This window comes from Cetorhinus maximus, chromosome 1 (genome assembly GCF_964194155.1).
Source record: "Cetorhinus maximus chromosome 1, sCetMax3.hap1.1, whole genome shotgun sequence".
NCBI classification, from domain to species: Eukaryota; Metazoa; Chordata; class Chondrichthyes; order Lamniformes; family Cetorhinidae; genus Cetorhinus; species Cetorhinus maximus.
The window spans coordinates 177,771,052-177,794,572 of NC_135879.1; the positions used below are offsets into that span (position 1 = coordinate 177,771,052).

General features: G+C 45.5%; 1 protein-coding gene across 8 annotated transcripts in view; it reads right to left on the minus strand.

The window, feature by feature from the left end:
• rusc2 (RUN and SH3 domain containing 2) overlaps positions 1 to 15,815 on the minus strand; it is a 122,537-nt gene extending 106,722 nt beyond the window's left edge. For 5 of the 8 annotated variants that reach the window (XM_078550180.1, XM_078550236.1, XM_078550227.1 and 2 more), the window contains exon 1: positions 2,747 to 2,847. The gene's annotated coding sequence lies outside the window, so the exon portion shown is untranslated. Of the gene's footprint in view, positions 1 to 2,746; positions 2,849 to 4,803; positions 4,921 to 15,606 lie in introns of those variants that run through there. The other 3 variants (XM_078550190.1, XM_078550172.1, XM_078550199.1) reach the window with 2 other exon arrangements.
• Positions 15,816 to 23,521: the final 7,706 nt, after the last annotated feature.

Below are 23,521 nucleotides of genomic sequence, written 5' to 3' on the forward strand. Positions count from 1 at the left end.
CAATCTCACTGAAACTTTGTCTTCTCCATCTCCCATCTCCACCTTTGAAGATCCTGCCTTGGGATTCTCTCCGAATGTCTCTCCGACTCGGACGGCTTTAACAATGGACCACCTCGCAGGATTTCAATCTCACCTTCTGAGATTCCTTCCCCTGGATTCCCGAGTCAGTCAACACTAGCTCACAAGCACACTTTCAGACCTATGGCCATACCAAGCAGAACACCACTGCTCCAAAAGGGTACCTTTGCCCCAATGACCCACAGTCTGCAGCGTTTTAATTCAGAGCCTATTTCTTTGCTCCTTTCTTCTAACTTACTTAACAGGGCCTATTCCTGTCCCTGTGTCTGTGACACTTCCTGGCTAGCAGACTACCTCTAACTGACTTTGAGAAGAATTGTTCACTGACCCTTGAACTGTTCTGGGAACTTGTCAAAATACTCCCAGAGGGTCCCACCCTTGTTACTAGGCAGGAATCAATGTAAACAGAATTGGAACATCCTGTACCTCTGAATGTTACAATCTCCACAGATCAATGAGTTTCATGACAGGGGTTATGAAAACTGAGCCTAATGCAATCCTCATTCAATATCCACACAAGCAATTCCAGCAGGAATCTGCAGATAACACAATCGTGAATAATAAAACCTGGCTAATTTTCCCAGGTCTGGTCACTTACAGCAATGACTCTGTGGCTGAGTTTAGTCCATTCAGAAATACCTGAAGATTACACATGGCAGCGTTCTGGTGTGTAATTTTTCTACATTACAATAATGACCACATTTCAAACATATTTAATTGGCTACAAGCCGCTCTAGTATATCCTGGGGTCATGTAAGGAGCTACAGAAATGCATGTCTTTCTATTTTCGATGCCCTCTGGGGCTTTTGTTATCATTTCAGGAGTCAGAAGTTGCCTGAAGACTACTTCCAACATTTCAAGTCTGTCTTCTTCCTTAAGGTACATTACTTTACTGCCCCAGAAAATGTAAATGTATACTGCCTTCCTTTAGCTTATTCTGTAGTTGCATTTTTGTTTCTTAATAAAGGCAAGAACAAGAACTTGGTATTTAAATAAACAGGATTCAGTACATCAATGACAAACTAAGGTAGCCTAGACCAGCAAATGTATTTATAATGGGTTTTGTATAACAATACTTTATAGGGCCTGAACTTCCTCGGAGAGGCAATCAGTGTCAGATTGTCACTCTGTACCCAATTACTTACGTTAATTTTTTTTCTCAGCCTGTCTCGCCCGACCTTCAGACTCAGGCCGGGTGAGATCCAAGCAATGCAGCGCATCCCCGGGGCCCAGCTTTGAAGTGCAGGAGAGTCGAAGTAAAGCCACCGCCCCCTTTTTTACAGCACTAGCTGGCGTAAACCTGCTAAGTTTAAAAGTCCTTTGAAATCTAAAGGATCCTGACAGGCTAGGGAAAAGGTAAGTGTCTAAGGTAAGTGGATAGGATTTGCAGGGGTGGGGGGGGCGGAGGCTGGTACGGGGGATGGGGGAGTCGGAGGTTGGGGGTAGTGTCGGCATTTGTCGGTGGTAGGGTCGGCATTTGTCGGTGGGGGTGGTGTGGGTAGTAAAAGATTCCTGGGGAGTCGGGGAGGTGTGGGGGAGTCCCTTAGGTGGGGTAGTTGGATGGGGAAGGGGGCAGGAAAAGAGAGTCCCCTGGGGCTCGGAGCAGGGGTGGTGTATGGAATCCCATGGGGTCGGTCTGGGTCTGTACAATAGTTACCCAGAGTTAGAAGTGGTTTTAAATCTGACTTTTGCTGGATAACTATTGGTGCAACCCTGTCAGAACCATCTGAAGTTTGCAATTTAAAATCACATTTTCGGATGGTTCCCAGTGCAGGGCAATTTCCCAGGGGAAGTTTTCACTTCTGGGCAATTGCCATTCAAACCTTACCTATGAACTTACCAAGGGGATGCCCCAGCGCATCTCTGGGGTACACACCCCGCCCCCACCCCCCAAAACACTGAGGAGTTCAGGAGTAATGGCCCTATATCTCTAGCATAACATTTTCAAAAAATTGCGATTCTTATGTTCATTTACTTCTGGCATCTAAAGTAATTAGTTACACCAAAATGTTTGGATTAGAAGAAATACTGATTTAATTTTTATATAACTATTTCTTACAAAACATAATAGCAACTCATGTTTTCTTTTCTTTGAAAAAATACTGTAAACCATTTTTCTCCTTTGTGCCAAATACCTATAATATTGGTAAACCACCCAGGCTAGCATTGATTACAGGTCAATTTCCTAAAACACTAGACCATCAAAATTAGGATTACAATTTCAGGTAGAGTACATCATTCTCAAATTCAACCAATAACCTTGCAAAACACTGTTTTCAACTAAACAAATTGTATAATAAGATTTGATAATATTTTTCATTGCACTTAATTGAGATACTGCTTGCCAGACACAGAAAAAAACCCATTCAGTATTAGAATTTTTAGTTCTCCACTAAAGAGAGTTGATTGTTGTCTTGAATCATTGGGCCATTTTAATCAGAAGAGAGCTGTGCATATATGAGGTAAGCACCGCAATTTTTATATTGTATACAGTGAGGAAAATGTAAAATCTTTCAGGGTTTCATCTGTGCTATTCTTAGGAGACTGAAAAATACAAACTGCAAACATCTCTGTGATTTCCATCAATTAGGCAATCTGTCAGCAGCTATATGGGAACAATGAAAGAGGGATCTACATGATGATTGTTATATAATTGTTATAAACTGACCTCTGGAGTGCAGGTATCAATGTAGACTGGGATTCAACCTTTGATCTCCCAGCTAGGGGTTCCAATGCTACATCGTTATAATAAAGCAGATCAGTTTGTATCTAAAAGACAAAAACAGATAGCTTTAGGTATGACCCTGTTTTAAATGGAACGAGCTCTAATGATGAATCATCCTTCATATTTGTGTTGAATGAATCATTAGGCATTTTAGAAATCTTTACTTTATAAGAATTTCCAGCACTTTAGTTATTCTCTTCATCTTGAGTACTTAAGTGGCAACTCATGGTATTTCCAAGCTTTTTCCAATAGCAATATCCAGAGTTCAATGACAAGCAGTAGGTAGTGTAATTTTCATTAATACTATCATTTTATCTTCATAACTTGCAACAACAGAATTCGTCAATATGGCCATTAGAAAACAAACGCATCAGGGTATTTAATACTTCTGATTATTTTGATGCCAGGTAAAATGGTGTGATAAATTGCTGCCAAACAAATGCATTCCATCTTTTAATGCACTCCTTTTACTGCCATTATTTCATTATATCCCCTCACTATATTTTCATCCACCTTGTTTAGTTGCTTTATTAATGCCTGGTAAAAAAAAATTTTAATGAATTTAAATTATTGAAAAAATGCTGTGTATTATGGTTTTCTTGTTTAATGTTTTAGTACTCCTTTATAATTAAAAGGTTTGCTGCCAAAAAATTTCAAAATCCAGTTTTTGATGTACTTTAATCTTTGATCTACTTTAGATGCTTTCCCTTTGTCTTTACTTAAAGAAATGCTTCGGGTTCAGTATGGGGGATTAATCCAGTGGGTGCATGGTCATGTTTACTAACTAGGTTTTTGCAGTTGGTGCCAACAGCTTACGGGCATACTTTACGTAACTTTAACGTTACCTCAGAAGAGAACATATATTACCAACATAATTAAATTTGAGCTCTTCAGTTACTAAACAAATTATTCATACAAATACAAATGAAAGAGAAGAACCGACAGACTCAACATGAATTACAGCACAGCCAAGACATACTCTGAAATGTATAGTGAATAATGCTCATTAATCAGATTGTAGGACATTAGGAAATCTTTCAGGTTGCTAAATTTTATCCTGCCATTATTTAGAAAAGCACTCAGTCCATGTCACATACGTGCTTCAAAGGGTTTACTACTTTGTTTAAAGTTTTAATTCCATTCAAATTTCAATATGATTTTTGTATTTGTAATAATTCTACAATTTAAAAAATATTAGGTGATGTTTTCTGCAGTCAAAGTAAAAATGTAGGAATTTTTTTTTAATTCTAAGGTCGACCCTTAACTCATTCTAAATTATTGGAATAAATTATCTAAGATGGAAGCAAAGTGCATGATTTATATAGCCTGAAAATTAGTCAGAGGATGCTGGGAAAGTTGCAGATCACAAAACATCACAAACAGAAGGAAACAGAAACATTGAAAATAAGTTATTTGGCCCTTCGAGCTATTCAATATGATCATGGCTGATCCTCTACTCAACGCATTACTCCTGCTCTCTCCCCATACCCCTTGAAACCTTTAGAGTCTAGAAATCTATCTATTTCCTTTTAAAATATATTCACTGACTTGGCCTCCAAAGTCTTGTGGTAGAGAATTCCATCAGCCTCTGAGTGAAGCCGTTTCTCCTCATCTCAGTCCTAAATGGCCTACCCTGTATCCTGAGACTGACCCTTGTTCTAGATCCCCCCCAGCCAGAGAAAACAACATCCCTGCATCCAGTCTGTCCTGCTCTGTCCAAATTTTATACGTTTCAATGAGATCCCCTCTCATTCTTCTAAACTCCAGTGAATACAAGCCTAGTAGACCCAATCTCTCCTCATATGACATTCCTGCCATCCCAGGAAACAGACTGGTGAACCTTTGTTGTACTCCTTCTATGACAAGTAAATCCTTTCTTAGGTAAGGAGGCCAAAACTGTATACAATACTCCAGGTGTGGTCTCACCAAGGCCCTGTACAGCTGCAATAAAACATCCTTGCTCCTGTACTCAAATCCTCTTGCAATGAAGGTCAACGTACCATTTGCCTTGCTAACTGTTTTCTGCAGCTGCACGTTTGCTTTCAGTGATTGGTGTACAAGGATACCCGGGTCCCTTTGTACATCAACATTTCCCAATTGATCACCTTTTAAATAATCTGTGGAGAGAAAAAAAGAGTTAACATTTCAAGTCCTTATGCCTCTTCTTCAGAGCTCATCTTTTTCTTATCTTCTATGCCGTTAGGCCTGCTGAGTTTTTCCAGCATTTTCTGTTTATGTTTCAGATTTCCAGCGTCCGCAGTATTTTGCTTTTACCATTTAAATAATACTCTGCCATTCTGCTTTTCCTACCAAGGTGGATAACTTCACACTTATCCACGTTATACTGCATCTGCCATGTATTTGCCCACTCACTCAACTTGTCTAAATCACCTTGAAGCCTCTTATCACCCTCCTCATCACTCACATTCCCATCAAGTTTTGTGTTGTCAGCAAGCTTGGAAATATTACATCTGGTTCCCTCATCCAAATCATTTATAGATAGCTGGGGCCTAAGCACTGATCCCTGCTGTACCCCACGAGTCACCGCCTGCCACTCCGGGGTAGAAAAATTTAAAGAAAAGTAGATCTGGAGGGAAAGTATCTCACTCTGGCAAAGAAAGCATTTATCGTCTTAGTTTTACATCATAAGAAGAACATATTATCAATACAAGATTGACATTTTTTTAAACTACTGACAACCTGAAATTTGATTTTGACTTCTTTGATCTTTTGAATATATTTTTTCCAACATTGCAATCATTAAAAATGGTGAGCTGTTAGACAATGTTCTAAATATGCAATAAGCAATTTAGAGGCCAGTTTTCAGACAGAACTTGTTGCATGGATAAATTTAATGAAGTGGAAATATTTATTTAATTCAGCACCCATTACTTTTTAGAAACATCTCATATTGACATTGCTGGCTTTCAAGCCTTTTATGCAGCTATTACTTGCAAACAGTGAGATACACCTAGCCCCCATCCCCTGCCCTAACTTTCAAAGGATAATGTCAACTATCAAAAGGAAAACAGTGCTATCATTAAGACAAACATTTATGCATATTATTATACAGCAAGGGAGAAAAGGGGCAGTGACTCAACACAGAAAACTGAAGACTTTGGAAACGCTCTTGTAGGTCGTCTACCATCTAGGTACCTCAGTTGGAAGTTCCAAGGTTCATATACTCTGTCTCACATTTTAGAATGAGAGGGACAAAAGTCTAAAATGACAGTCAAAGAGATGGATTTTTATGAGGCTTTTGAAGGGAGCCAGAGAACTAGCAAGTGGTCTGAGAAGAGAATGCTAAAGGACAACGGTACAACTCTTGAGTGAGTAGCATCCAATCAGTCCAAGGTGATTAACAAATGGGTGGTGGTTTCAGCAGTGGTGGAGTGACACTATCCTAAGGCAATGGCTGATGTGGAAGAAGCAACAAGCTGGATGTGTGTACAATGCTCAATTCAAGATAGATTTTGCACACAACTAGCTTTGACTCGAGTAGGCAGCCAAGGACATTTGTGGAGTTAAGAGTAAGAACTTGCAAATACATAGAACCTTTAACATAGTAAAATGTTCCCAAGAACTTCACAGGAGTGTTAACCTACAAAAATTGATACCAAGACAAAGACATTGGGACAGGTGGTTAAAAGTTTGCCCAATGAGCTAAGTTTTAAGCAGCATCTTAAAGGAGGAGAGAGATTTGAAAAGATTTAGGGATGGAATTCCAGAGCTGAAGGGCTATACTGTTGGAAGACATGGCCACCAATGGTGAGGCGAATGAAGTGGAATGCATAAGGCCAGAGATGGAGGAACACAGCTGTCAGAGGGTTGTAGGGATGAAGGAAGAAGTTACAGTTACAGGGAGGGGCAAGGTCAGGGAAGGATTAGAACACTACGTTGAGAATTTTAAACTTTAAACAGCAAAGATGGTACTGGAGAGAGTTTAACAGGGTGATCAGGGCAGAGAACTGGGCAGTAGAAGAGTCGCTCAAGAGTCATTAGTGGCTGCAAAGATTGCAAAGAATATTTCCAACATGTTTGTTAAAATCAACCTCACGCTTGTGGGGTTATCATACAGATGATCAACAGGAAGAAACCAAGGACGAAGCCCTGAAATACACCACAACTGTGTATTTGGGCACACCAGCAGAACAGGCCTCATGTGCCTTCTGAACCTTACCAACTTAAAGCTCAAAATTCAGGAAACGCAGTCCCATGAAGCAGTGGGATCTGAAGTGCAGGGTTTGCATCCTATTCTTTCCTGCTCCATTTCGTCCTTAAGGCATGTGACTCAAAGCATAATGCTTGATGAACAAGTTGTCACCATTCTGAACGACTGTCAGCAATTTCTTTCCAGTCATTAATGTCAATGCTGCCATGCTTCAAGGAGAGCTTCAGAGTATCTTTGAAGTGTTTTTATTTCTCCACCCATGGAACATTGGCCATTTGAGTTGAGAAAACAAGACCTGATGGGGGAGATGCTTTTCAGCCATTCGGACACTGTCCAATCGTTCGAAGTTGATTTTGCAGGAGTTTTGCCTGTGGAGCCAGTTTCAAGAAGGACATTAGCATTTGTGGACAGACCTCCCATTAAATCCAGAGGATGTGGTGGAGGCATTGCTGATGCATTTAATGCATTGATGACTCCTTGTATTAAAATAAATACCATCCAACATTGCCAAACTCCCTTGTACCTTAACTAGCCTATAATTTCTATGCCTTCCAGACTCACTTGCTCTCTCTTCTAATTTTAGCTGTGCATCTCCCTCTGCTGAACCTCCTCTCAGGATCCCAACCCCCACCAAGTTAATTTAAACCCTCCCCACCAGCACAAGTAAAGCTCACCACAAGGATGTTGGTCCCATTCCGGTTCAGGTGCAACCCGTCCACCTTTTACAGGTCCCACTGCCCCCAGAAACGGTCCCAATGTCCCAGAAATCTAAAGCCCTCCCTCCCGCACCATCTCTCCAGCCATGCATTCATCTGGACCAACCTCCTATTTCTATACTCACTGGCACGTGGCACCACAAGTAATCCAGAGATTACTACCTTTGAGGTCCTGTTTTTTAAATCTGTTTCCTAGCTCCCTAAATTCTGCTTGCAGGACCTCATCCCTCTTTCTACCTCTGTCATTGATACCAATACATACCACAACCTCTGTCTGTTTGCCCTCACCTTTTAGAATGCCTGCAGCCATTCAGTGACATCCTTGACCCTGGCACCAAGGAGGCAACATACCATCCTGGAGTCACATCTACGGCCGCAGAAACGCCTGTCTGTTCCCCTTACTATCGAGTCTCCTACCACTATTGCTCTTCCCCTCTTTTTCCTCCCCCCCACTGTGCAGCTGAGCCACTCACTGTGCCATGAGCGTGGCTACACTCTCCAGAGGAACCGTCACTCTCACCGTTTTCCAACACAGAAAAACCGTTCTCAAGCGAGATGCACCCTGGGGATTTCCTGACTACCTACCTGACACCTTTCTGCTGACTGATGGTCACCTATTCCCTCTCTGTCTGCACTTCCGTAAGCTGTGGGGTGACCACATCTAAAAACGTGCTATCCACGAAACTCTCAGCCTCATGGATGCACCTCAGTGCCTCCAACTGCCACTCAAGCTCCAAAACTCAGACCTCAAGTAGCTGCAACTGGTGGCACTTCCTGCACATGTGGTCGGTCAGAGCACAAGGAGCGTCTAGGACTTCCCACGTGTTGCAGGCGGTACATAACACAGGACTGAGCTGCCCTGCCATGTCTCTAGTTGAAAAAAAACCCTTACTTTAAGCTAAATAGTTAAAAAAAGTCAAATTATTTATGTACTTTAAATAAAAACTAGATCCCTTACCTTTATCTATTTTAAACTGGAGAAAAACACTTACCCACTACTCACCAACCACCTCTGTGCTGATGTCACTTTTTGAAGTGACTGCTTCACCGCGATGCTGACTGCAGGATACTCTTCCCAGACTCATGGGAAGGATTAAGAACCAAAAGGGCATCGATTTAAAGTGATTGGCAAAAGAACCAAAGGCAACATGAGAAAAAAGCTTTTTTATGCATTCCCTGACAGGTCAGTGGAGGCAGATTCAATTGTGGCTTTCAAAAGGGAAATGGGTATGCACCTGAAGAGAAAAATTCTGCAGGGCTACTGGGAAAGGGCAGAGAGTCAGCATGAATTTGACAGGCTGAATTGCCTCTTTCTTTGCTGTAACCATTCAATGATTCATGAGAAATTCTAAAGCACGACACCAAGATCAGTTTGTTTTAGTAGCTTTAGATATGGGGAAATTATTGGGAACACGGATTACATCTTACACATGCCCCTAAGTCCTACAAAAAAAACTTGGCAATTCATACCTAACATATTTATACAAACACTTTAAATACATCTCATTTCAAATTAAGTAACCTTCAGCTTACTTTGCCAAGGCCAGTGGTTGGCACAACAGTTGTGCTATAACTATTCTATGATTCTATTCTAAGAGGGACCCATAAGACTTCAACAATACACTCCTGCTACTTCCAGCTCAACTGTTACTGAAGGAATGATACCGTAGCAAACAAGTTGCTCTATGCAAATGGTCTAAAGAGATAGGAAAGGAGTGGCTGCACTCTTAATGATAAATTAAGAAAGTGTTTATTGAAGGGCAGTGCTAGGGTAAGGTTAATTGAATGCTCCAGTCAGTACATAATAGAGCTCACCACTGCTTAGATATAGCTACAGTCTGGCATGGGGTACTATTAAGTTCAGTATTTTTAATCTAATGTGTGATTCAAAGCTTTTAAGCTTGAAATCTACTGTAATCCATTGAAACAGGAGGCATGTGAGCCAAAAAATGGTGAACTGCGTGCATTGCAAGACATTAAAAAGTTGCTTTGGACCGTCATCATAATACTAATTTTAAACCAGAAATTATTACAGCCTAATTAACATTGTGACACATCACACAAGTATGCAATTAATATTAATGGAGGTACTCTGAGTTGCCTCAGTCTTATATTGTCACATTGCTTGTCTGACATTCAGTACATGGATGAACAGAAATTTCCTCCAAATAAAATGGGGGAGATTTCCACTCTTTTTATTCGCCATATGTGGTGAGGACCAAAGACAGTGGAAATATTCCATGGAATCAGTTCCCTCGTGACCAACTCCATCCCATTTGCCGGCAACTGACTGAAGCTGAACCAGACTGTTTGCAACCTTGGTGTCATATTTGGCCCATTCTATTGAACTTCAAACTGCATATCTCTTTCATCACCAAGGTCGCCTACTTGCAACTTCGTAACATTGTTCAACTCTGCCCCTCCTTCAGTTGATTTACTGGTAATTCCCTCACCTGTGCCTTTCTTATTTCAAGTCCTGTCCATTCCAATGCTTTCTCAGATGGTTTCCAATTTTCCATCCTACACAATCTTGAGCTCATCCAAAACTCTGCTGCCCATATTCTAAGCCACACAAAGTCCCAATCATCCATCATCCCCGTGCTCCGTGACATGTACTGGCTCCTCATCTAAAAACATCGCAATTTTAACGTTCCAAACTCTACACTTTGCCAGAAAAAAAGTTCCAGTTCTCCAATTCTGTAATGTCTGACTAAGGCTTTATAATCTAGATGTCAATCCAATTATCATCCACTGAACCTTTCCCAGGGCCTCTATAATACCAGACCGTGTGAAGGGACCAAAACAGGGGTATTTTAGATGAGACTTAACCAAGCTCTTTTACAAGGATATCGTGATGCTTCCTAATCCAGCAGTTGACCAGTCCTGAGGCTGGAAAGGAACCCAGTGTTTCAACGGCTGCCAGTTTTAAGAGTATGCTGAGGCATATGTAGGCCCGACCACAGGGGTTCAGGCCAGCCAAGGACCGGAACCACTAGAGACGCATTGTTATTTTAAAATCTGGCCAGATTAGCCCCCTTACTCAAGGAGCGAGAACGTGGACAGAACTTTGAGGTCTCAGCAACATTATTGAGGGTGGAAGAATTGCCAAGCTTCTATAGGCATGGAGTAAGGAGGCACAATAGATATTGTTCATGCTCATCGGCACCAGCAGGCACCATCCCAAAATAACTGCCAGGATTATATCATACTGATTTTTGGCTCCTCTGTGTATTGTCATTTTTTCCCTCATTCAAAAAGCAACTTTTTAATGTTTCCAGAAGTCATAAACATCAGAACTAATTTCAGACTTTGCCTCCTCAATACATATGTAGACCCAAATCCAAATATGGTTAAAAATAGAGCAACCATTGGTCTATTTACATGTTTTTCCCTTGACTAGTACTTCTGTATTTTCAAAAGTGTATCTAGTACCTCCTCAGTAAAACTGTTGTGCTGAATTTCCCATTTTTGTGCCACAAATCCTATGTAATACTATATAAACATCTGGCACATGTTTAAAAAATGCTCTCCTTCATAACTTAGGCTTTGTGATTGTGTTGAGGGTCGTGAAAAATTGAATTTCATCTAATTCCCCTCTAACACTGTTCAAAAAGAAACATTGCGCTCATCTATTCCACTCATTTATAGCAGATTAAAAACACAGCAGGCATTGGAAACGTCTGAAGTGAAATAGTTGGGAAACTATTAGTGCATATTTTCCAGCATGCAATATGTGAATGAGGGAAGATGAAATCAGTTTGGAAAGCCTTGCACTGGATCCCAGCCAATTAGTACAGCTCATGAAATTTGAGAGTTTAACTGACGTGATAATGTAACCATATGATTTTCGGTTAAATATTAAAAACAATACTTTTTCCATTTTCCTCATATAAAATAAGGTAAGGAGGTCAGGTGTTTCAGCAAGTGATGTCTTAAAAGGGTAGCACTCTTGCCTCCAAGTCACAAGGTTCTGAGTTCAAGACCCACGCCAGGGATTGAGTACAAAAATGAAGGCTGATACTCTAGTGTAGTACTGAAGGAGTACTGGACTGTTGGAGGTGCCATCTTTCAGATGAGAAGGTAAACTGAGGCCCCATCTGCCTGTTCGGGTGGATATAAAAGACCCCATGGCACTACTCTGAAGAAGCGCAGGCATGTTATCCCTGGTGTGCTGGACAATATTTGTCCCTAAGTCAACATCCCAAAAACGGTTTATCCTTTCATCGTAACATTGCACTGTGGAAGCTTGCTGTGCGCAAATTGGTTGCCATGTTTCCTTTAATAGTTGACTACATTTCATTGGCTGTGAAGTGCTTTGGGACGTTCTGTGGACATCGAGAATGACTCTCCTGCTCTTCTTAGAAATAGTACCATGGGATCTTTCATGTCCACCAGGGTGGGCCAGCAGGGCCTCAGCTTAATTCTCAATCAAAAGACAGTACCTTCAACTGTGCAGCATTCCCTTCATTACTGCAATGGCGTGTCAGCTTTTGATTTTTGTTTGCAGGGCTCAGGGGCGAGAATGCTACCAACTGAGCCACAGCTGACATCGAAAATAGTGGTGTTTATATGAACAGATAATAATTCTGGCACAACTAGCTTCAGTAGTCCTTATTCAATTTATCAAACTATCATTTTTTAACCACATTATTGATTAGTGGGCCTTTACTGGGTATTTCTGCATCAGAACCATGCTGCTAGCTGTACAGTAAAACAATACTTTAATGATATATATTCAAATAATAGATGAAGCACTACGATGGTTATACACGGGGCAGTGCTGTGTTCACATTATGTTGATGACTCACTGATTGGAAGTAAATAATTATATTTAATACAACACTAAGGCTATAAAAATGTAGTTTTTAACAAAAAATTAAACCTTAAAATCTAAAAAAGCCCTAAAACTGCTGCAATCAAAAAAAACTCTGTAATAGCATAAAGAAAAAAATTACATAGTGAAATTCTGAAATAAAATAAAAACAGAAAATATTGAAAATGCACAAGTCACTCAGCATCTGCAAAGCAGGAAGACAGGTTAATATTCCAGGAATGCAGATGCTGATTATCTACACTAACTCCTGTCATCTATAGCAGCATTTTCTACTTTTGCCACAGCGAAATAACAATTTATGCTAAATTGATATACCTATCAAGTAATGAAATGTTAATACTCTAAATCACCAGTACACTTTCCCTGTTTACTCGTTTTGCTTCCATAAGCCCTCAAAGTTTTTCCATATATTCCCCCTATTTTCAATAATAACAAAGACAGCACCTTTAACATCGAAATATACTCCCAAGGCACTTCACAGGAGCATAATTGGATAAAAGTTCACACTGAGCCAAGGAAGGAAATATTAGGATGGGTAACTAAAAGATTGGCCAAAGAAGACTTAAAAGAGATGGGAGAGATGGAGAAGCCTGGGGACGGAATTTCAGAGTTTATGGCCCAGATGGCTGAAGACATGGCCATATTTTGTGCAGAGAAGTGAGTGGGGAATGTTGTCCAGGAGGTTGTAGAACTGAAGGCGGTTACAGATAGGGAGGAGGCAAGAGCAAGGATGGGGATTTTAAAGTTGAGGATTTGGTGGATCAGGAGTCAAAGTAGGTCAGCCAGCAAAGGGATAATGGGTGAGCAGAGCTTGAAAGAGATGATATGGGCAGCAGAGTTTTTCCAACATGTAGAAAAGCTTATGGATATCACTCCTCTGAATTATGTCCAGTTGTCTCCCACTATTAATCTCTTCTTGCACAACATTGATTTTGAAGGTGCGAAGGTGTAGTCATTCAACAAGTTTTACTCTTATAGCCTCTTTATTACAAAATAAATGACACCAAGCCACATAAGGAGATATAAGATCAGATGACCAAAAGAATGGTCAAAGAGGTAGGTTTTAAGATGGATTTTATAGGTGGAAAGCAAGGTAGAGAGGCAGAGAGATGTAGGGCCTTGGCAATTAACAGTGCAGCCACCAATGGTAGAGTGATGAAAATTAGGGATGCTCAAGAGGCCAGAAGTAGATGAGCACATACCTCAAAGGACTCAAGGAGATTGTGAAGTTCTTGAGCACTCTGGTAAGCTATATTTGTCTCTCCATAGTCCCACTGCTTATTGCAGTCGTTACCTTGCATTTATTTATAGTAAAATAACACCTGGCATTCAGCATTCACCCCACCCCAGGCCAATCTATCCAAAGCATCCTATATTTTGTCTGCTTGTTTTACATTATCTACAATTCCTCTGCCCACATTTAGCAAAAAACTCTATCCCCACTTCCACCTTGTGAATAATGATGCCTCAGTACAGAACCGTGAAGCAGCCTTCTAATCAAACTCCTCAGGCCAGATTTTTCACGACCAAGGCGGGTAGCTCAAAATGGGAAATTTCCCAACACAGCAAATCCACCTTGGTTTAAAGGGCCCCTTTAAATCCAATTTTCACTCTGGGGAGGTGGGGGTGGGATTGGGTCAGGCCTTCCAACCCCCGAAGCAGATCACAGGCACCATAGAGGCGGGCTGGTTATAAGGCCCACTCTGGCTCTCTGCGACTTGTGCATGTTATTTTAGAAGGTGTTAGGCCCTCTAGCCCTTACCCCCATGCCATCTCTAAACTCATGCCCCCCACCCACCCCCATGGGTCCTCACACCCCCATGCCAACTCATGCCCCGCCCCCCCCCCCCCCCCCACCCACCCACCATGGCCACTCATACCCTCATGGCCCAATGCCACCACCAAAGCCACTCACCTAATATCCACCATGGGCAGACCTCATATAGAAATGAAAAAAAAATCAAATACAGCTCTCACACCTACACATTTGATAGCGAAAAAAAGTTATTGAAGAAACCCAAAGATTTTATATCTCAAGTAGCTAATCTGTTATATTAACAAACTGCAATTCAGAGCCCATATCAAAGACAACTAATCATTTAATAGACTCTCTAACCCCTCAATCAGACTACGAACCCAGAGCCCCTGCTGAGATAATTGTAGCTTTTAAAATTCAGCCAAGCATCCATAACATAATAATAGCCCTGAGTGAAATGTCAACAAAGAACTCTATTGGAACTGCATGACCAGGTGGTAACCTTTTTTTTCTAACATACACCAGATGGTCTGTCAATCTAAGCAGTCCAGCAGAGGTTTTTTTAAACTCTCATTGACAGCTGCAGCCTGTCTTCTTCAATTTTTAAAGATCAGGGGATTTTAAAAAAACCTTCCAATCGTGAAACTTAAATAGGCCTTATCTGTTCTTCAAGAGCTTTTACATCTACTCCAGCAACTCCCACACTGCAGGTTAAGGCGCTTGCAACAGCCAAAATGGGGTCTGTTTGAACTCAGCACTAAGTTTAAATGGCCCTACAGAGATCTATCCCATACCATGCCTTCAAATCTTGCCCACCAGCCTCCTGTATGCCACTAGATAGACAGCTTTGCTTCATTCTCTTGGCAGTTTCTAATATCATTCCCCACTTTTTAAACCATTTACACTTTGCAAATTTGTTTTACTGATGTTAAAATTGCTTAACTGGTTGGTATTAGACTAGAGATTGTCCAATTCCATCTCATTTCTGGAAATTATTAAATGACAGCGATGCGTTGCTAGGGGCAGCATCAAACTGACAAACGGAACGTAACAAAAACATGGACCTAATGCAGTTGATAAAATAACCACAGGATTGTCAGCACAAGGAACATCAAACAGATTTTTACCCCGAACCAATCACTCTTGTAAATTCTGCCTAATCAATTTTACTTGCATCCATATGTCAACAAAGATAACATTTGGAATCGACATGCAAAGATTATTGGTGAAAATGTTTAGCTGAACCGTTTCTATTCAGTGTCGTCCATAAACTTCCCAAACTCAATCCTCAGCCCAGACCCGACAACAAGATTAAAATCTCCAAACCCCAGGTTATCAGGAATGAAGCCGCTGGATCCACGGGACTCGGACGAGGTGCATTCAACCCGAATAAACAACTGGCGACTCCCCGAGGCCGGAGGCTATCACAGGGGAAAGAGGAGCAACGGCAAGCCGGGCTCCAGCAGCCCACTCCCCGGCCCGCTGTAAACCCGAGCCCCGCTCACTGGCCTCACCCTCCGGCCGCTACGTCTCCCTGAGTGACCGAGCCCGGCAAACACGTCACAACATCCCCGCCCCTCATGTCAATCAGCGGCCGGATCCGCAGCGGAGCCGCCTCCAAGTGCCAAACCCCACAATGATCGACTTCCAAATCCCAATCCCCAGACTGAACTGCCTCCAAATCCCAATCCCCAGACTGACCCACCTCCAAATCCCAACCCCCACACTGACTCGGCTCCAAATCCCAATCCCCACACTGACCCGCCTCCAAATCCCAATCCCCACACTCACCTGCCTCCAAATCCCAATCCCCACACTGACTCGGCTCCAAATCCCAATCCCCAGATTGAACTGTCTCCAAATCCCAATCCCCACACTGACTCGGCTCCAAATCCCAATCCCCACACTGACCCGCCTCCAAATCCCAATCCCCACGCTCACCTGCCTCCAAATCCTAACCCCCACACTGACCCACCCCCAAATTCCAAACCCACACTGACCCGCCTCCAAATCCCTAATCCCACATTGATCCGCCTCCAAATCCCAATCCCCACACTCACTCGGCTCCAAATCCCAATCCCCAGACTGAACTGTCTCCAAATCCCAATCCCCACACTGACCCGCCTCCAAATCCCAATCCCCAGACTGAACTGTCTCCAAATCCCAATCCCCACACTGACTCGGCTCCAAATCCCAATCCCCAGACTGAACTGCCTCCAAATCCCAATCCCCAGACTGAACTGCCTCCAAATCCCAAACCCCACACTGACCCGCCTCCAAATCCCAAACCCCACACTGACCCGCCTCCAAATCCCAAACCCCACACTGACCAGCCTCCAAATCCCAAACCCCACACTGACCCGGCTCCAAATCCCAAACCCCACACTGACCCGGCTCCAAATCCCAATCCCCAGTGAGCCGCCTCCAAATCCCAATCCCCACCCTGACCAGCCTCCAAATCCTAAATCCACTCTGACCCGCCTCTAAATCCCAATCCCCACACTGACACGCTTCCAAATCCCAATCCTCACACTGACCCGGCTCCAAATCCCAATCCCCACACTGATCCGCATCCAAATCCCAAATCTGACATTGAGCCGCCTCCAAATCCCAATCCCCACCCCGACCAGCCTCCAAATCCCAAACCCCACACTGACCCGCCTCCAAATCCCAAACCCCACACTGACCCGCCTCCAAATCCCATTCCCCACATTGACCCGCATCCAAATCCCAAACCCCACACTGACCCGCCTCCAAATCCCAATCCTCACACTGACCCACCTCCAAATCCCAATCCCCACACTGATCCACATCCAAATCCCAAATCTCACATTGAGCCGCCTCCAAATCCCAATCCTCACACTGATCCGCATCCAAATCCCAATCCCCACACTGATCCACATCCAAATCCGAAATCTCACATTGAGCCGCCTCCAAATCCCAATCCTCACACTGATCCGCATCCAAATCCCAAATCTCACACAGCTTCGCCTCCAAATCCCAATGCCCACACTGACCCACCTCCAAATCCCAATCCCCATAGTGAGCAGCCTCCAGATTCCAAACCCGCACTGGCCCGCCTCCAAATCCCAAACCCCACACTGAGCCACCTCCAAATCCCAAACCCCACACTGACCCACCTCCAAATCCCAATCCCCACACCAAGCCGCATCCACATCCCAAACCACACACTGAGCCACCTCCAAATCCCTATCCCCACGTGAGCCGCATCCAAATCCCAATCCCCACATTGAGCCGCCTCCAAATCCCAAACCTCACACTGAGCCGCCTCCAAATCCCAAACATCACACTGACCTGCCTCCAAATCCCAAACCCCACACTGACCCGCCTCCAAATCCCAATCCCTACACCGACCCATCCTCCAAATCCCAAACCTCACGCTGAGCCGCCTCCAAATCCGAAACATCAAATTGACCTGCCTCCAAATCCCAATCCCCACACCGACCCATCCTCCAAATCCCAATCCTCACACTGATCCGCATCCAAATCCCAATTCTCACATTGAGCCACCTCCAAATCCCAAACCCCAAACTGACCCGCCTCCAAATCCCAATCCCCACACTGATCCGCATCCAAATCTCACACTGAGCCGCCTCCAAATCCCAAACTTCACACTGACCCGCCTCCAAATCCCAATCCCCACACTGACCCGCCTCCAAATCCCAATCCCCATACTGACCCGCCTCCAAATCCCAAACCCCAGTGTGCCACCTCCAAATCCCTAACCCTACAATGAGCTGACCCCAAATCCCGAACTCCACATTGAGCTGCCCCCAAATACTCAACCCCACAGTGAGCTATCCCCAAACCCCAACCATTTATCCCCTGACCCCAAACCCCATCCCCAGAACCCACTCACATTGAGCCATGCCCAAACCCCACAGTGAGCCTTCCCAAAATCGAGCCAATTCCATCCCTAAATCCCAAATCCAGAGTTGCCCCACAGTAAGCCGTCCCCAAACCCCAACCCAACCCCAAACTGCACACCAGGAGCCATCCCCACACCACAGACATCGCCAAACCCGAGGGCTGTCCCCACACCGGAGTCACTCCAAACCTCACATTCCAAAGCCATCCCTACACCATAGCCTCAAACCCAGCTCCACAAACTAAACCCTCACTCCCATCTATCATACAATGCATTCCTTTAATGCAGCAAATAAAGTGTAATTACCAACAATGTCAAGTGCTGTTCATTTTGGAGTTAAATGTGAATTTACAAAGGAATGTTGTGAAACTGGAATAAAAATGGAAAGTGCTGGAAATACTCAGCAGGTCTGGCAGCATCTGTGGAGAAACAGTTAATATTTCGAGTCTAATACAACATTTCCTCAAAACTGAAGGAAGGCACAAATGTGATGGGTTTAATGCTGTTGAAAGGTGAGGCAGGGGAAAAACAAAGAGCAGGTCTGGAGTAAAGTAAAGGGCAAGAGAGATTAAATGTTAAAGATGTCAACATAGAACAACATGCCTTTCGGTGCTAGTGATCGCAACATGATAGAATTTCATGTTCGGTTTGAAATGAAGAGTGGGTCCATGACTAGTGTTTGAAACCTAAATAAAGGTAGCTATGAGGGTATGAAGGCAGAGCTGGCTAAGGTGAACTGGGAAACTACGTTAAAAGGTAGCACAGTAGGGTTGCAGAGGCAGACTTTTAACAAGATATTTAATAACATTATGGGCAGAATTTTCCAGTTGGCGTGCGGGGGCAGGGGCCCGCACGCCACCACGTAAAATGATGCATGGTGATGTCGGGCGTGCATCCCAATGTCACCACGTGCCATCGTGGTATTTCTGAAGGCGGGTGCACTATAAGTTCGGAGGCGCGTCCGCCATTAATTAATGGGCCAGTTAAGGCCCTTGAGGCAGCAATTGAATACGATTTTTCACAGCCTGTGCGATCTTCAGGACGTCGCACAGGCGCAACGGGCAGACGGTTAGGAGAAATTTGTATAAACCTCGTTCACGGGCAGGATAAGAGGGGTGAGTGGGGTCGCGAATATGACCTTTCAGGTAATTAAGTGTGAAAGTTACTTATACTTGCATGTGTGAGCAGGAATACTTCAAAACTCATACCAGCTGCTTGGACAGGAGTAAAAGCCTTGGTCAGGACTTTACACTAAAGATCATTTTTGGGGCCTGCAGCTTTCAGGAAGCCTTCTCTTAGACTGGGAATGGGAGTTGTGCTCTCCACTGGAGGTACCTCCCCTGAGGAGGAAGGGAGGGCCAGAAGGGGAAGGATGCCAGGCGTCCACATTCAGCCTCCAGGGAAGCCACCTTTGGGAGGAGAGGCGCAGGCACAAGGGGCGCAAGGCCAACAGGAAGTCCAAGGAGGAAGGGGCCGCAGAAGATGCCACTATCCTGCTGCCAGGGTATACAGGCGGTGAAGCAGCTACCTCAATATGTCTGAGGTGCAGTGCTGAAGGAGGCTCCATCTCTCAAGGGAGACGGTGACCTCCATTTGTCAGACGATAGACCCTGAGATCTCCGCAAACTGTGTGGGTGAGCACCCCATGCCAGTGGCTCTAAAGGCCACAGCTGCCCTCAACTTCTATTCCTCCGGCTCCTTCCAGGGGTCAATGGGTGATCTCTGCGAAGTCTCCCAATCAGCTATCCACACATGTGTCAAGCAGGTGACAGACACTCTATTCAGGCGTGCATTGACTTTCATCCACTACCGCTGGGACGATGCCAGCCAGACAGAGCGAGCCAGAGGCTTCACAGCAATTTCTGTCTTCCCCTGCATCCAGGGTGCAATAGACTGTACACATGTGGCCATCAAGGCACCAGCAGGTGAGCCCGGTGCCTTCGTGAACAGGAAGGGCTTCCACTCCATGAACGTGCAGATAGTGTGTGATCACAAGCTGCAGATTCTACAAGTCTGTGCAAGGTACCGAGGCAGCTCCTGCGATGCCTACATACTCAGAGACTCCCAGGTGCCGAGGCTCTTCAGAGCTCCAGCCCGGCTGAATGAATGGCTGCTGGGTAACTAGGGCTATCCCCTCAAAAGGTGGCTCATGATTCCTCTCTGCCATCCAAGGACAGAGGCTGAGCCATGACTCCACAAGGGCTGTGGTGGAGAGAACCATCAGTCTTCTCAAGATGCGCTTCCGATGCCTGAACTGCTTAGGGGGCACACTCCAGTACACCCCAGATTATGTGTTGCTTATAGTGGGTGCATGCTGCGCTCTCCACAATCTGGCGCTGGAAAGGGGTGATGCAGTGGATGAGGAAGATGTAGACGCAGTTGCTCCAGATGCACACGATGAGACCAGCACTGAGTCCGAGGATGAGCATGTACAGGAGAACGCTGAGGGGATAGACGCTGACCCGGGCGTACTCCAGGAAGGCAGGGACACCCGGGAGACTTTAATCCGAAGAACCTTCAGCTAGCCCACCACAGATGGACCTTCAACACACACCAGGGCTGCAGGCTCCATACTCGATACCTGAGTGCTAAATCTGGCTGGATACTAACTTTAACTAAGGCCCTTGTCAATAAAGCTCAATGTCAAACAACTCACTCATAACATCATGGGTTCCCATCCACTTGCAGAAGTAAGGAATCACCCTGAGGCATGGCAACATGTCAAAATTTATTGAGGGAACAAATGTAACTTCATAAACCAACAAAAAAAAGGTGTTGGACATCACACCAAGTCTTCAATAAACTACTATAGGCCAACATAAAAGCACTAGTGAGAAACCAGTGTTGTGCCTAAGGTGCTTTAAACTTACGCTTACGGGTGCTATGTTTAGGTGCTGTCCCCTCACTGGCACAGGCATCTGAGACAGCCTGCTCACTGTGCTGACCTGTTGGCCTCGATGACGTTGGCGGACGTCCTCTGGCCCGTGGAGCTTTTGATGGCCCTGCCTGGGAGGGAGCGGCCAGTTCCAAAGCTGTCTTCTCCCCAGTCGCTGCAGCCTCATCGGATGCCACGGTCACTGGCAGAGGGACGGAGGAACTGCTGCCCTTACCCGGAGTGCCCTGAGGAGGAGCCGGCAGCGACAACAGGAAGCTGCTGCGCCAATGTGAGGTTGCTTCGGACCTCCCTGCTCACCGTAGATGGATGGGCACCGAGCTAGGGTACTTGGTGCCCAAACCATCTCCCACACTGGCACTGACCAGCTGAGGTCAATGCCGCTGTGAGGGCTTGCTGGTCTGAGTGCAACCCCAGGAGGCCCTGATTGGTCTCCTGGAGGAGCCTCTTCATGAGAGTCACCACTCTCTCCATGGAGGAAGCATGGCACTCAGCCATGAGGCTCGTTGCATCGGTGATGCTCCGCGTGGACTCCTCCAGCACGGGTACCATGCCACACATTGCCTCATGTATCTCCGTCGGATCGTCCTGCATACCCTGCTGCACTTGCAGCATTTGTAGCCTCATGGACGACTCCAGAGGCTCATCATCAGCCACCAACCAAGCATGTACCTGGTCCCCAGCAGTCCTCTGATTGTCGGTGCCCTGGGCACTCTCTGTCTCTGCCCACACCTCAAGTGAGTGTGAAGTGCCCTCACCGCTGTGCCCCAGGACACTAGCCAAAGATCTAACACCGAGGTGCTAGTATCTGCGCAGGTGCCTGCCTGGCTGAAATGGTGTGATGCTGGTGAGTGGATTTGCTGTGGGGCTTCAGGGATGAGAGGTGGCCCCTCTGTCTCCTCCTCCTGGCCCTGCTCCAGTGATGCTGAAAGGAAGAAAAAGGACATTTGATCAGTTACAGTGCAGACAATGTCAATTTGCATGCTGCTCCCCCGGATCATTATGCGCTCATCCTTCCATAATCAAGGGTAAACCCCACATTGCTAACCTCAATCACTGAGCATTCAGCAGTGCCATGGCTTCTGGGACACACATGATGACCTGAGTGCTCGCCAAACATACCTCCCCATGGCACCCCAGCCTCACCGCCACTGGTGGACCTGGGGGCATGGCGGCTCTCCAGATCCATGGCCTGCTGCTCGTAAGGTGTTAGGATCACCAACTGGGCCTGGCCTCCACTAGTCCGCATCCGTTCTGCAGAATTGTGCAGTCTTCTCCCGAAAAGGAGAAGAGTATTGATTAGTCCAGCCTGTACCTGAATTCCCGTCGCAACCCTGCCAACCCAGCCAGAGTGGGACATTGTCACCCCGCAGCTGCTGCACACTCACCCAAACAAGCCAGGGCTGACCCCCACCCCACCCCATTGCCCAAATGCTGCCTCCTTCACATGTGGCACCACAAGGTGTCACTTTGCTGAGCAAGGAGGCACAAGCACGTGGAGCGCAATAGAGCGCAGCAGATAGATTGGTGCCCCGCCAACTGGAAGCTCCCCTCCCAGCATGTTAGCACCCTGACTTTGAAATGCTTCCCAATTCTAGCACTATGCCTAGATGCAGATCATTGACTTTCACCCCCATTCTATACTCTGGGTGACAGTATCACACATGCTGCGGATGCAGAACACATCCTAGCTCAACCCTTTCAGGGTGAACTAGGCATGGGCAATATCTGCTGGCACACCCAGCAAGGGATACATACCAATCCTTTACTGTACTCAGAGTTGCCAGGGAGGGGGAAAGAGGCTGGGGGATAAGGGCGATGGCTGCATTAAGTGACCTGAGGCAACACGGCACTCACCCTTCCCAAGCACAGGAGGTAGTTGAATCTCTTGCGGCACTGGACCCATGTGCGCTGCACCACATCATGAGGGCTGACACTCTCGGCCACCTCCTCCCACGCACGTTTGGTCAGGTGGGGAGACCTCTGCCTCCCATCCCTCGGAAGAAGGACCTCCCGCCGTGCTGCCACCTCCTCTAGCAGGGTAGCTAGGCACTCGTCGGGGAAACGAGGGGCACACTGCCCCACTGGCCTACCCTCTGGACTTGCGTGATGCACATTACCCCTCTGATGTGCTCTTCTCCTGGCCATTGTGAGCAGCCTTGCAAAGGCTGCCAGGTCTTCATTCAAACAGGCCACCAGGTCGCCATTGGACCTGGCATTCTATGCATGCCCGCCACTGCCCGCCCACTCCCGCTATTCTCTGGGGTTCTGAACTATGCTGGTTTGGCCTTAATTGGCCCGCATAAAATGGCGGTGCGGACCCGATCGTGGGCAGCGATCGGGTCTGCGACCACCTGCGCCCGCTCCCGCATGGCCCATCCGAGATGGGGAAAATTCTCCCCATGAAAAGATTTATCCCAGTGAGAAAGAAAGGCTCTTTGAGAAGGATGCATCATCTG